Genomic DNA, 12596 nt, shown 5'->3' on the forward strand with positions numbered 1-12596 from the left:
AGGCCATTCATGATAAGGATTCAGCAAGGGGGAAAAAAAACATGCTAAATTGTGCAATCTTAAAATGTGAGGAAATAGACAAACTTCCCTTTTATAAGACATTAATGTTCAAATGTATTTTATCTACCATCCAAACTGATTGATACAAATGAGAATCAGCACATCCATGGCCCCCATTCAAATGTTGTGTAAAATGTAGGGACGTGGTGTTAGTGGAGTTTGTATTAAAACGGTAGCGAAGCGAAGGAGAAAACAAACACACACACACACAGTCACCAACATTTACACGACAACACACAAAATAGGCTACTGCCCCACATGGAAAAGCTTTATATTGTACATTTACGAGGAAAATCAGTTGAAGTAGAATGGTTGAAACACAGCCCAAACGAGGATCTCCTAGTTTAAAGATTTAAATGTGGAAATGTTGCCACCGCATCGCGTTTTTTTTCACAAGGCTTTGGCATTTGCACTAGCAGTGAACACACACACATAGGCTACAACACACACAATAGTGCGGATGTCTGTGGTCACTGCACAAACCTCAGCTACGCAGAATAGGAGATGTTCACATTTGGAATGTGGATAAAAAAAAACAATGTTGCTCCATCTAATAGAAGGCTATGCATAACATGTACAAATAAGATGGATGGTAAACCAACGGGAATAGCCTACGTCAGTTTCCTACCAAAAGGAATAGGAACGAATAACATCGAATACATTTCGATTCCCCGGAAAGGACACCGGGAATATGATAGCGTCAGAGTACAGTTGACGCAGGTACCTACAGCGCTCTACTCACTCCTGGAGCAGCACGGACCTTTCTCACCTGCTCAGGTAAGTGGTCCAACTTTGATAATTGCGCAACAGCGCACGGATACCTGAGGTACCTGCATGCCATAGCTACCTCAACCACATAGATGTTGAAGTTTCACAGTCAGAAACTGATGTAAAAATGACAATATGGTAAAATACACCTACCAGAGTGTCAGTGTGATCCTTCAAACAGCTGGTTAGAAGACAGAACGTCAAAGAGAAATGGTAAAGTGGTGCGTCGTGGATCCAAAGAAAAGAACTGGGAATAAGCCTTGAAAATAGCTTGACGAGGGACCGTTATTCCTGATGGGCAGGTTAGGACTGATCTCTTTCAGCCACTTCACGAAACAGACCTGGGGACGCGCACTGACGTGTTACGCCTCTTCTAATGACATTTTTTCGCTCTCTTTCTTTTCCTGCAATGTAGAAGGCGCGGGACCCCTTAACACGCCACCTATCTTCACGTGGAGGGATAATTGAGGAGTATGTGTGTGAGCGTCGTTTGGAGAAGAACGTGATCAAGTTGTTGTCTTCCTTGAGATTATATTTATCATTTGTAGGCTATGCTTTGAGTCAAAGGTTAGAGGAATTACCCACGAATCAGACTTCCAATAGCGACATCATAAATGAAATAAAACAGCACTGTAATTGCAGTGAGAGAGAAGACGTTTATAATTCGGTGACAGGCACTGTCCATACTGGCATATGAGAACAATCTGTGAAAAGAGCGCCGAAGTACCTGATTGGAGCGCACAGGTAGTTTACCTGTACATATAGCTCCCTTCCTGCATGTATCCAGAGGCACAACAGCGGATAGGTAGCCTACCTCTGCCCTTTATCTTGACTGAGTGACTGTATATTCTCATTGAAAATCGTTCTGTGCCATTCCGCATGTATTTATTGTACAAAAACGAAAGGGGGAAGATGCAGACATATTTTTCTACCGGGCTCTCACTGGCACTAACTAAACACGCTGCGGCAAAGGCGTAATTTATAACCTGCAAATATGCATATCATATTATATAGGGCTTTTTTGATTATGTTTCATGTTTATCACATTTAAAAAAAAATCATCATCACTTGTAGGCTCCAGTCAGTCATGTGCAGCGGAGAGTAACTAACACACATGGTTTGTGGTTGGTAAAGTAGGCTATTCCCCTCCCTTCTCGGTATCTATTTATTTTCTGTATGGATGGATGATAAGTTCACAAATGGATGGAAGCGGCTATATGATGAGCCCACTCAAAGCCATTTGGATTTGAATGGAGCTCATACGAAACCAGGAATATGGAAACTTGATCAAGATGGCAGGTTATCAGGTAATTTTGAGATCTATGGTTATTTTTAAGTTATTAACAATAATAACGTTCTATTTATTATTATTATTATTATTAGGCTATTAACTATTATTATTATCATCTTAATCAAATGTCATAAGCATATATATATATATATATATATATAGTGGACAATTTTTGCCAAGGACTCACGACATCACAATAGTCTATGATTGATAAAAGTATAGCATAGTTTCTAATACGTTTGTAAATAGGCCCTATCTAGAGGTGCACAGAGGAGAGGTGCAAACAGTTGCGCCCAGTAACTCCCCCTTTTTTGTCTCTATGTCTGTTAAAATGGCATGAAATGAGATTACAGACTTCGATACCGGAGTGCTTTGGGCATTAAGAAATCCACTGTCAGTGGGGCATCTTCTCTTCTTGTGTAGAGAAAGAACAATGTTTTATGACCAAAGTATGTTCTATAATGAGTCCTCCAATTAGCATTTGATCATGTAGAATAGCATATAGGCCTACTCCCATAATCCAAATGACATTTCCACTAACATGGTTGCTTTTGAAAATGGACAAACATATTTATTTTAAAACCATAATCTCCTTATTGTGATTTTTTTGAAGTGTAAAAAAATGTATCTATAATTTTATTAAATGTTTTTTTTTTTTTTGTGGCCTTTGAAAGTACATTTCATAGCTAGGTTTTGTCACTCATAGCATATTGCTTTTGGGAAGAAAATATCAAACAGAGATATTTTATAATATGAGACTTGTAGCTGCATAAAGCTGAATTGATGTCTGTGGCTTATTTGGAGTGCCTGATAAGTCTTTATGTAGAACCACCTGAAGTTCTAGGAAAAATAAAAGGGAAATGAGAGCCTCAGTCACCCCATGAACCTGAGGAACGGTTTGTCATACCCTGACCATGTGAGCTGCCACACGCACGCACGCACGCACGCACACACACACACACACACACACACACACACACACACACACACACACACACACACACACACACACACACACACACACACACACACACACACAGAGAGGGAAATAGATAGAAACCTAATGTTGCTCAAGAGGTCTTATTGCAACATGGGAGAGATACAGTTGAGGGTGTAGATTAGAGGCAAATGGATGTCATTGACATTAATAGGTGAAAGAGGGATCTGGAAAGTGTATGTGTTGAGCAACTGAGCATCATGTCCACTAATCACTCCTTTTTTTTACAGGCCGATATGAAACAGCAAGGGTGACTTACAGTTAATGTCCTAGCAACATAGATATTTAAATTCCACATTAAAACATTTTTATAGGAACATTTTTTGTTACACACACCTCAGTTCAGCCTGTTAAAGAAGCTGTTGTCATTTATTTATTCTCATGTGTTTAAGCTGCCACTTTGATTTGGCTAAATGACGTGGTATAAACTCTACTGTTTTGTATTTTAGCATTCTGGATGTATTTCATGAAGTGAAAATGTTCAGTAATTTGGAGTACGGTTATCACTGTGTAAATTGCATGAACTTGTCACGTCAAAATACCAGCTAGACATTGCGCACCCACAAGGCTGTTCTCTCTGATGTGGTTCAGCATCGGAATGTTGCCCACTGGCATCCAACAGCAAACAACTTCCATCAACAATACAACAAATGTTGTCTGATAAACTGTACTAGCTGCAATTCACTCAGCAACTATCATTATTGAAGTCATTGGCCAATGAATTCTTATGTGATAGTGGTTTTATATGGACATGACGGACTCAATAGTCATTTGGACCTCCCCTCCTACCCCGTCATAAATGTGTTATTGTCACATACACTGGAAAGATGCAGTGAAATGTGTTGTTTTACAGGATCAGCCATAGCAGTACAGCTCCCCTGGAGCAAATTATGGGGTTTAAATTCCTTCCTTAAGGGCACATCAACAGGTTTTTCACCTTATCGGCTCGGGTATTTGAACCAGTGACCTTTCGGTTGCTGGCCCAACGCTCTAACCGCTAGGCTACCTGCTGCCCATAACCGCCCTTCCTCTTGCCCCCCATGTGTGACCTAATCCAGCGTCTGCTGTCAACATAAACACATCTCTAATCTGAGTCTATATCTGTGTAATACCAGTGTAAATTGAAAATAGAGGGGTAGAATAAAGACCGGGAGAGGAGAAGGGGAGGAGGGGAGGGGGCGAGGGGGTCGCATTGACTAATCCTGGATGTGGGAGGGGCGACAGATTAATATCGAGGCCTGGAAATTAACCAGGCTGGGGAGGGAAAGGTCTTTGGTAGAGGGGATTTAGGACAGGAGATCTCCAATACCTCTCCTAGCATACTGGGAGATACAGACTGCATCCCTGACCTATATATACTGTACGTGTGTCTTGTCTGGCCTTGTGTATATGTTCTAGTGACTTCTCAGAGGCATGGAATACATGGAAGGCTACCTCCTGACCTCCTGTTATGCTGTGGGTGGATCTCTGTTTACCTTTTGACCGCCCAGTGACTAAAACGTGACACATAACCACAAACAGGAGGAGCTTTCACTTAACTCCATGATTCACCACAGTGTTAGTTTACTTCATGGAACCTCAGGATTATATGGTCATGTACCTGGTTAGTTTACACCCTGGTTTACACAATTGTGTTGTTGCATTGTGAAATGTAAATATTTTACATTAAACTCACTAGAATCTGTTTTTGTTGAAAACTACTATTTTAGACTGACCATGTTTAATTTCTAAAGGCAATGATAGTTTATATTGTACGAAAACATTGGATTTTAGGATATTGCTATAGTGAATTATAGTTAGTTCTGCCCTATGCAGGTTTTTTGTCAAGGTAATCAAAATCCCAAGGGGTCAGATAAGCCCAGCTTTTTGTTGTCTCATTCTCCCTCTACCAACCCGGCCATCTCTCCCTGCCCTGCCTGGCCCGTTCATTAAGCCCTGTCTAAACAAGTAGGTGCTTGTGTCCCTACCAGTGTCACAGCAACGTTTGGTTTGATCTCCTGCCAAGCTCGGCATGGTCCATGGACCCTGGCGCCTCCTGTTAGAGGCCTCCTTTTATTTTATAAAAAGGATGGAATGCTGCAGCAATTACAGATGACCAGCATGTTTCAAATACGGGTAGATGTTGTCATTTTGCTGAGGCAACTGTGAAACAAATCATTTGAGTTTTTCAGAGACATTTCGTGACTAGTCGTTCTTTGATTAGATGGAATGGAATGCATCGCTATCTGATAGACTTAAAATGAAATCTTAATTTGCACAGCCAGGGTTTGTGTACTTGTGTATCTTAACTTGTTTTTATATATGCCGCAAAGCTCTAAATTCTTGGTGACATTATGCCCTTATTAACTATAGAGGCATAGATCTGTCTCAACTAGAAAGCCCTGTACTCAGCGATTAGCTCTGGCTTTTCAGTCTCTCATTACCAAAATACTGTATTTGTCAAAGCCGGCCTAGGCCGATGGTGGCCTTGAAAAGCTTTTCACTGCCCCAAAAGAGGAGTTTCTCAATTTGATCAAATATAACTTTATTTATCCCCCCAGGAGCAAGGACCCTTCTTATGACACTAATTCCATGTGTTCTTCATCAAATCTGTTAGGTATTTACAGGTAATTGGTGTATAGTAACCGAATGGGTATAGTGAGGTTTCCCCTGTCCGTCACGGGTCCCTGTATACCCTCAACTGCTCTGAATGCTTCTACGCTGCCCTCATGTGTTGAGAAACCCTCAAATATTTTGGGGGAGGGCTTACTCTCAATCCCCTGCCTCCCACCCCTAAATCCTCGCCTCCCATTGCCAGCCCCCACCCTCTCCTAAAGACCCCTCCCTCCACCACTGCAGCCTCCTCCCCCTGTTCCTCCCTTTTTTCAATTCCTACCTTGCAGTTTAGTGCTGTGTGGAGGATTTAGGCCTTAATTGACAGCCAGATGTGAGGCCCCTGGGGAGCAGGCTGGTGAGCTATGATGCTCTAAGCCTAATGGGAAGTTTTATATGTACGGGAGTGAGGGCCTTGAACTGATTAGTGTAATTCCCCCTAACCTCCCCACCCCCCTCCCCATCATCAACCCCCACCTTCTTTCCTAATGCAACATCCCCCACCCCCAAAAAACAGATTAAGGTAAGCCGAATGTTACCATCAGAGATTAGTGTACCTTTACAGCCATTACCATCTTCAGATGGCTGTCTGGGCAGTGGTCGGAGGGAGCCATTGGGTCAGTGACTTAAGTCACGTGCAACGTGGTGGATAGTGGAGGACATGAAACATAAACTGCAGCACCTGTCAAGATAGGTTATTGCCTAGGTTCGTCTGGCGTGCCTGTGCACACCTGTTACAGTTTCATCATCAAGGAAGCCCCTTTGATCAGTGCCATGTGGTGTCACTCAGACGTGCAAGCAAGTAGGACGCACGCACACATAGGCACGCGCCAACACACACACAAACACACACCTCCCAACAGGGTAGTTATCCACCTTGGCGGTTAATCCTGTCTCCTACACATAGTGTAGGTCAGATAGGTGACAACAGAGGCAATAATGAGAGCTGTAGCAGAAGAGCTGTGAATAGTCTACTGGATTTTTTGTTGTTTCTGTGACAAGGTATTTGACAGACAGGGAATGGTGATGATAGCTTTGGTTACACTGAGTATGAGCCTGATTCTGAACAGGACAGCTTTTTACTGAATGATTAGGCATGATGCCACCCATGGAAAGTCTCTGAAACACTGAAACATGAAATTATCTCTTGCCATCATGCAGAAAACCACTGTCAGGAATTTATATGGAAGGAGTTAGAAAGAGGTTAGCTCCCCAAAAAATGTAGCTTTGCCTCAATTTAGGTCCTGACTTTGAAGAATATAGACGATTTGTGAACTACTCTGTGGCTGAAACTCCAAAGGAGGAATAGAAACAGAAAAGAGGAGAGGAAAAAAAACACAAACTGAATAAAGTAAGTCAATACATTTGCTCTTGGGGAGTATGAGGCACAGAGGAGTAGGAACCAGACATTAGTCATCTGAAACACACCACCACTTTACCTGAAATACAGAGGTTGATATCAGACGTTCATGAGTCTAGACTCAGTCACCATTGACTGGAAGGTATTAATTACCAACGCACGTCTTAACCACAAATCCCATTAACCCAGTGTGTAGCGCATTTATTACGCACATGACCTGTGAACTCTGCACATACTGTAAATCAGCCTTAATATTAAGTAATAAACCTGCAATACCGAAACTGGATACTGGAAAGTTTCTGTCATACTCCAAGTGTCATCTTATTCAAAATGTTTTCAAGAAAAGAGGACAGGACACATATAGATATCTAAGTGTCTTAGCAGTGATATCTTCACCAAACTGATGTTACTAAAGCAAGGCCTTATAGGAGGCTGTGAATGGTAATCATACAAGGCGGTGAGACTTGGTCCTGTCAGCTCTACATTCAGAGTGATGGGCTGTCAGGTCAGGACTAAATTTACTCATGGGGCGGTCGCGGTCATTGGCACTTCCTTTTGGCTGTCATGATGCCCTCAGGAGTTCTGTTAAAGAGTGCTGGATCTTGCAGTGACATGACTTTGACAGAACAGAAACTGTGGGTAGGGAAGTGTCTGTGTATGTGTGTGTGTGTGTGTGTGTGTGTGTGTGTGTGTGTGTGTGTGTGTGTGTGTGTGTGTGTGTGTGTGTGTGTGTGTGTGTGTGTGTGTGTGTGTGTGTGTGTGTGTGTGTGTCAGTGTGTGTGTCTGTGTGTCAGTGTGTGTGCGTGTCTCACACTGTGTCAGTGAGTCTTTATTTGTGGGTGAAACTTTAAAAGCCGGCAAGATAACACACACTTCATATTCAGTAGATATAGGCTTAACTGACCATATAGAACTAACCCCAGTTTCAGCCACTGCCCTGACAGGCTTTCCCAGCCGCTATATGAACCCTCCAAGGCGAAGGACAGGAAGTGGACAGGGGGAACTAATCTTGGGGAGGAAGCGGTGGGGTGATACCTGAGGAGGAAACCAGGAGGATGTGACTGGCTAGTGATTACTGTACACAGAACTGTCAACCCACACAGATGACACAGGGTGTGTGTGTCTGTGTGTGTCTGTGTGTGTGTGTGTGTGCTTGCATGTACGTGTCAGTGACTGTGTGACGGACGGGGTAAGGAGGTAGAGGGTGTTATCGGACAGGCTCGTTCAAGGAGGAAGTGAATGCAAGGCATGATAGTTAGACAAAGTGGGCCATATCAGTAGAGAATGAGGGTGTTGGAATGTAGGGGGCCACAGTTTAGCAGCTCGGTCTCCGGCCCCTGTCTGTCCAATCCTCCATGTGAGGCGAAGCATGGGGAATGAGCACGTGTGTGCCTTTCCAAACATCTAAAAGCTGTGTATAAGCCACACATACCATATCATACAAACACTTCCACAGCCCAGTAACACTACCAGCACCTGCACATGCTCAATACACACTGACCTGATTCACAACAGTATACATACATACACTACCTCCACCAATACCTCGAAAGTTCACATCAAATCAGGCATTGATCATACACATGGTTTTACAACACGGAAACATGTTCACAGTACGTCTGACCTGCCATGCTATTGAATGGAGGAAAGGGGGATTTGAGCTGGTTCATCACCTTCTTTCTATAGAATAACATCCAGGCGTTTTTTTTTTATCGACAAACAGCAGCCACAACAAAAAAGGGTTGACTTTCGATTTGTGTGAGCTGCTGGATGGGAGTGAGTATTCCCCCCAGAGGGAGGATTAGCTGTACCTGTGAAAGGCCTGTCAGGTAGATTCACAGGAAGCCATGATAAGAAGAGGAGTGAGTGGGAGGAGAGGGGGGATAAGCGAGAGGAGCGGAGGAGGAACAGTTCCATTCCTTCTCTGTAATCCAGGCCCTCGCAGGATGCCTGCAGAGCAAGGCTTCCCACCCGTCTGTGTTTTGTGTTATGTCTCCCTTCTGTGGAAAGATGGAGAGAAGGAGGAAGAGGGAGATACTATTGAATGTGGCATCTAAAAGGAGGGGAAGATGGCTGAATTTGTGGATTGATGTCTAAAATGTTGCAGAAAATCTTGATCTTTCAAACATAACCTAACTGGACATATTGGGTACATTGATCAATGTTTTTGCACCTTCTTCTGCATACTGTGCATAGCAGTTTGCATCCCTTTTCAGTACATCAGGGAAGGTATAATCAAGGTAGGCCTATAGATTAATTTAACCACACTTTCAAGTACTTGGGAAATTCCGTTTGTAGCTCGGATCAAGTGTCAGAGTGCCTGGATTTAAATAATTCAATAAACTCTGTAAATTGACCTTTTCCACAGTGACCACAATAAATGCAGCACTTCATGTTTTGGCAGAGGTCCTCACACTCTTGAGCATAAAGGAAGCATGTCCTTAGGATAACTGGACGAGGTAACGAATCATAACAGGACATACAGAAGGAGAGCTGGATCTAAAATGTATCGTTTTTTTTTCAATTCTGTTTTAATAAATGTACCCGTTGAAGAAATAAGAGGGAGGGAGAGAGATAAAGGTGAGAGAGTAAGAGAGAGAGAGAGAGAGAGAGAGAGAGAGAGAGAGAGGAGAGAAAGGTAGATAGAGACGTCCTAACCTGTGTGTCTGTGTGTAAAAACGAAGATGAGCAGGTAGTCGACAAACAGCGTACCACTTAGTGATTAGGAGGATCCAGTGGTGGGTCACGTTAATGTCAACACTGCTGTCACAGCCCCATATGTTTACAACCCTCTTTCTGGCAGCTCCCGCCTCCCAGTTCCCTCCCTAGCACCGGTAAACTGAGTCCTTCACAAGTCCCTCATTCTCTCTCTCCTCGGCTCCACGTTATGTGTTCTCTTTTCAAATGACCACCACCCCACCTGTGTGTAACTGTATTCTCCGTACTGTCTGTCTGTGTCTGAACTTAACAGGGATGGGATAACTCATTGAGGTAATGGTTCCTCTCACTTGTCCAAGACAATACAGCTTCACATTAAAGGTGGCTAATTTCTGTCACACTGCTAACAATGGTGATGAGTTGTGGCAGATGCTAATGGTAGTACTACATGTTTAATTGGGGGCAGTATGTAACTACATACAGTATAGAGCCAAGCCCCCCTACTGCGTTTCCTAACCTTGACCCCTGGGTGTAAAACGTATTTCTCCCATATAATGTCTGAGAAATTACGTGTCAAGAAGTTGTTAAACCTTGAGTCACTGGATTACTGTCCGACGGCCCCTGTCTTTTTCAGTCGCTTGGGTAACGTCCCACTACTTTCGAACTGTCCTAATTGAAAACAGCCGTTTGCAGAAATTTTACAAGCCAACCATAAAAAGCTTGTTCCTGTGTAGTATGTCCATACAGTGTATTGTATGCACTGCATGAGTACTCTTAGCATTGGTAGGTAGGCTATGGGATAATGACTTGTGGGTCATTCACAATCCTAGTGAGAGACAGCCTACATCTGGTAAGTGTGTTTAGTATCCATGAATCCATCAACATCACAGTACTCATAGGCAGGCAGGTATTAAACACATGGATTGTGGTGGCTGAGGTGAGTGGCTCCTATTCAAGAATGCATATTTGTAAAAATGCTGAAATTCAACTAAACACATTGGGGCCAATGTTCCCTCCCCAGGATTGCTGCGCGGAAGAAATATCAGCGTGTGCAGAGAAGCACGAGATTGAACTTCACTCAACTTTCCAGAGTTTTCCCCGTTAGTTAACACTATCAACTTTTCCCTTTAAATCAAATCAAATGTATTTATATAGCCCTTCTTACATCAGCTGATATATCAAAGTGCTGTACAGAAACCCAGCCTAAAACCCCAAACAGCAAGCAATGCAGGTGTAGAAGCACGGTGGCTAGGAAAAACTCCCTAGAAAGGCCAAAACCTAGGAAGAAACCTAGAGAGGAACCAGGCTATGAGGGGTGGCCAGTCGTCTTCTGGCTGTGCCGGGTGGAGATTATAACAGAACAGGGCCAAGATGTTCAAATGTTCATAAATGACCAGCATGGTCAAATAATAGTAATCACAGTGAACAGGTCAGGGTTCCATAGCCGCAGGCAGAACAGTTGAACAGGCAGAACTGGAGCAGCAACGCGACCAGGTGGACTTGGGACAACAAGGAGTCATCATGCCAAATCTTGAGGCATGGTCCTAGGGCTCAGTTCCTCCGAGAGAGAGAGAAAAAGAAAGAAAGAGAGAATTAGAGAGAGCATGCCTAAATTCACACAGGACACCGGATAAGACAGGAGAAATACTCCAGATATAACAGACTGACCCTAGCCCCCCGACACATAAACTACTGCAGCATAAATACTGGAGGCTGAGACAGGAGGGGTCAGGAGACACTGTGGCCCTATCCAATGATACCCCCGGACAGGGCCAAACAGGCAGGATAGAACCCCACCCACTTTGCCAAAGCACAGCCCCCACACCACTAGAGGGATATCTTCAACCAACAACTTACCATCCTGAGACAAGGCCGAGTATAGCCCACAAAGATCTCCGCCACAGCACAACCCAAGGGGGAGCACCAACCCAGACAGGAAGATCACGTCAGTGACTCAACCCACTCAAGTGACGCACCCCTCCTAGGGACGGCATGGAAGAACACCAGTAAGCCAGTGACTCTGCCCCTGTAATAGGGTTAGAGGCAGAGAATCCCAGTGGAGAGAGGGGAACCGGCTAAGCAGAGACAGCAAGGACGGTTCGTTGCTCCAGTGCCTTTCCGTTCACCTTCACACTCCTGGGCCAGACTACACTCAATCATAGGACCTACTGAAGAGATGAGTCTTCAATAAAGACTTAAAGGTTGAGACCGAGTCTGCGTCTCTCACATGGTAGGCAGACCATTCCATAAAAATGGAGCTCTATAGGAGAAAGCCCTGCCTCCAGCTGTTTGCTTAAAAATTCTAGGGAAAATTAGGAGGCCTGCGTCTTGTGACCGTAGCGTACGTGTAGGTATGTACGGCAGGACCAAATCGGAAAGATAGGTAGGAGCAAGCCCATGTAATGCTTTGTAGGTTAGCAGTAAAACCTTGAAATAAGCCCTTGCCTTAACAGGAGGTAATGGTGTAGAGAGGCTAGCACTGGAGTAATATGACCAGATTTTTTGGTTCTTGTCAAGTTTCTAGCAGCCGTATTTAGCACTAACAGAAGTTTATTTAGTGCTTTATCTGGGTAGCCGGAAAGTAGAGCATTGCAGTAGTCTAACCTAGAAGTAACAAAAGCATGGATTAATTTTTCTGCTTCAATTTTGGACAGAAAATGTCAGATTTTTGCAATGTTACGCAGATGGAAGAAAGCTGTCCTTGAAACGATCTTGATATGTTCGGCAAAAGAGAGATCAGGGTCCAGAGTAACGCCGAGGTCCTTCACAGTTTTATTTGAGACGACTGTACAACCATCAAGATTAATTGTCAGATTCAACAGAAGATCTCTTTGTTTCTTGGGACCTAGAACAAGCATCTCTGTTTCGTC

General features: G+C 43.6%; 1 protein-coding gene and 1 long non-coding RNA gene across 5 annotated transcripts in view; one reads left to right on the forward strand and one right to left on the reverse strand.

The window, feature by feature from the left end:
* The window catches only part of zeb2a (zinc finger E-box binding homeobox 2a), a 49158-nt gene extending 47914 nt beyond the window's left edge, over window positions 1-1244 (reverse strand). For all 3 annotated transcript variants that reach the window (XM_014173505.2, XM_014173503.2, XM_014173502.2), the window contains exon 1: window positions 982-1244. The gene's annotated coding sequence lies outside the window, so the exon portion shown is untranslated. The remainder of the gene's footprint in view (window positions 1-981) is intronic.
* Window positions 378-12596, forward strand: part of LOC106586329 (uncharacterized) — a 72399-nt gene continuing 60180 nt past the window's right edge. The window contains exons 1-2 of one of the 2 annotated variants that reach the window (XR_006761948.1): window positions 378-837; window positions 1244-2135. This is a non-coding gene — a long non-coding RNA (uncharacterized lncRNA). The remainder of the gene's footprint in view (window positions 838-1243; window positions 2136-12596) is intronic. The other variant, XR_001324171.2, reaches the window with a different exon arrangement.

Source organism: Salmo salar, chromosome ssa25, assembly GCF_905237065.1.
Source record: "Salmo salar chromosome ssa25, Ssal_v3.1, whole genome shotgun sequence".
In the NCBI taxonomy this organism is placed as follows: domain Eukaryota; kingdom Metazoa; phylum Chordata; class Actinopteri; order Salmoniformes; family Salmonidae; genus Salmo; species Salmo salar.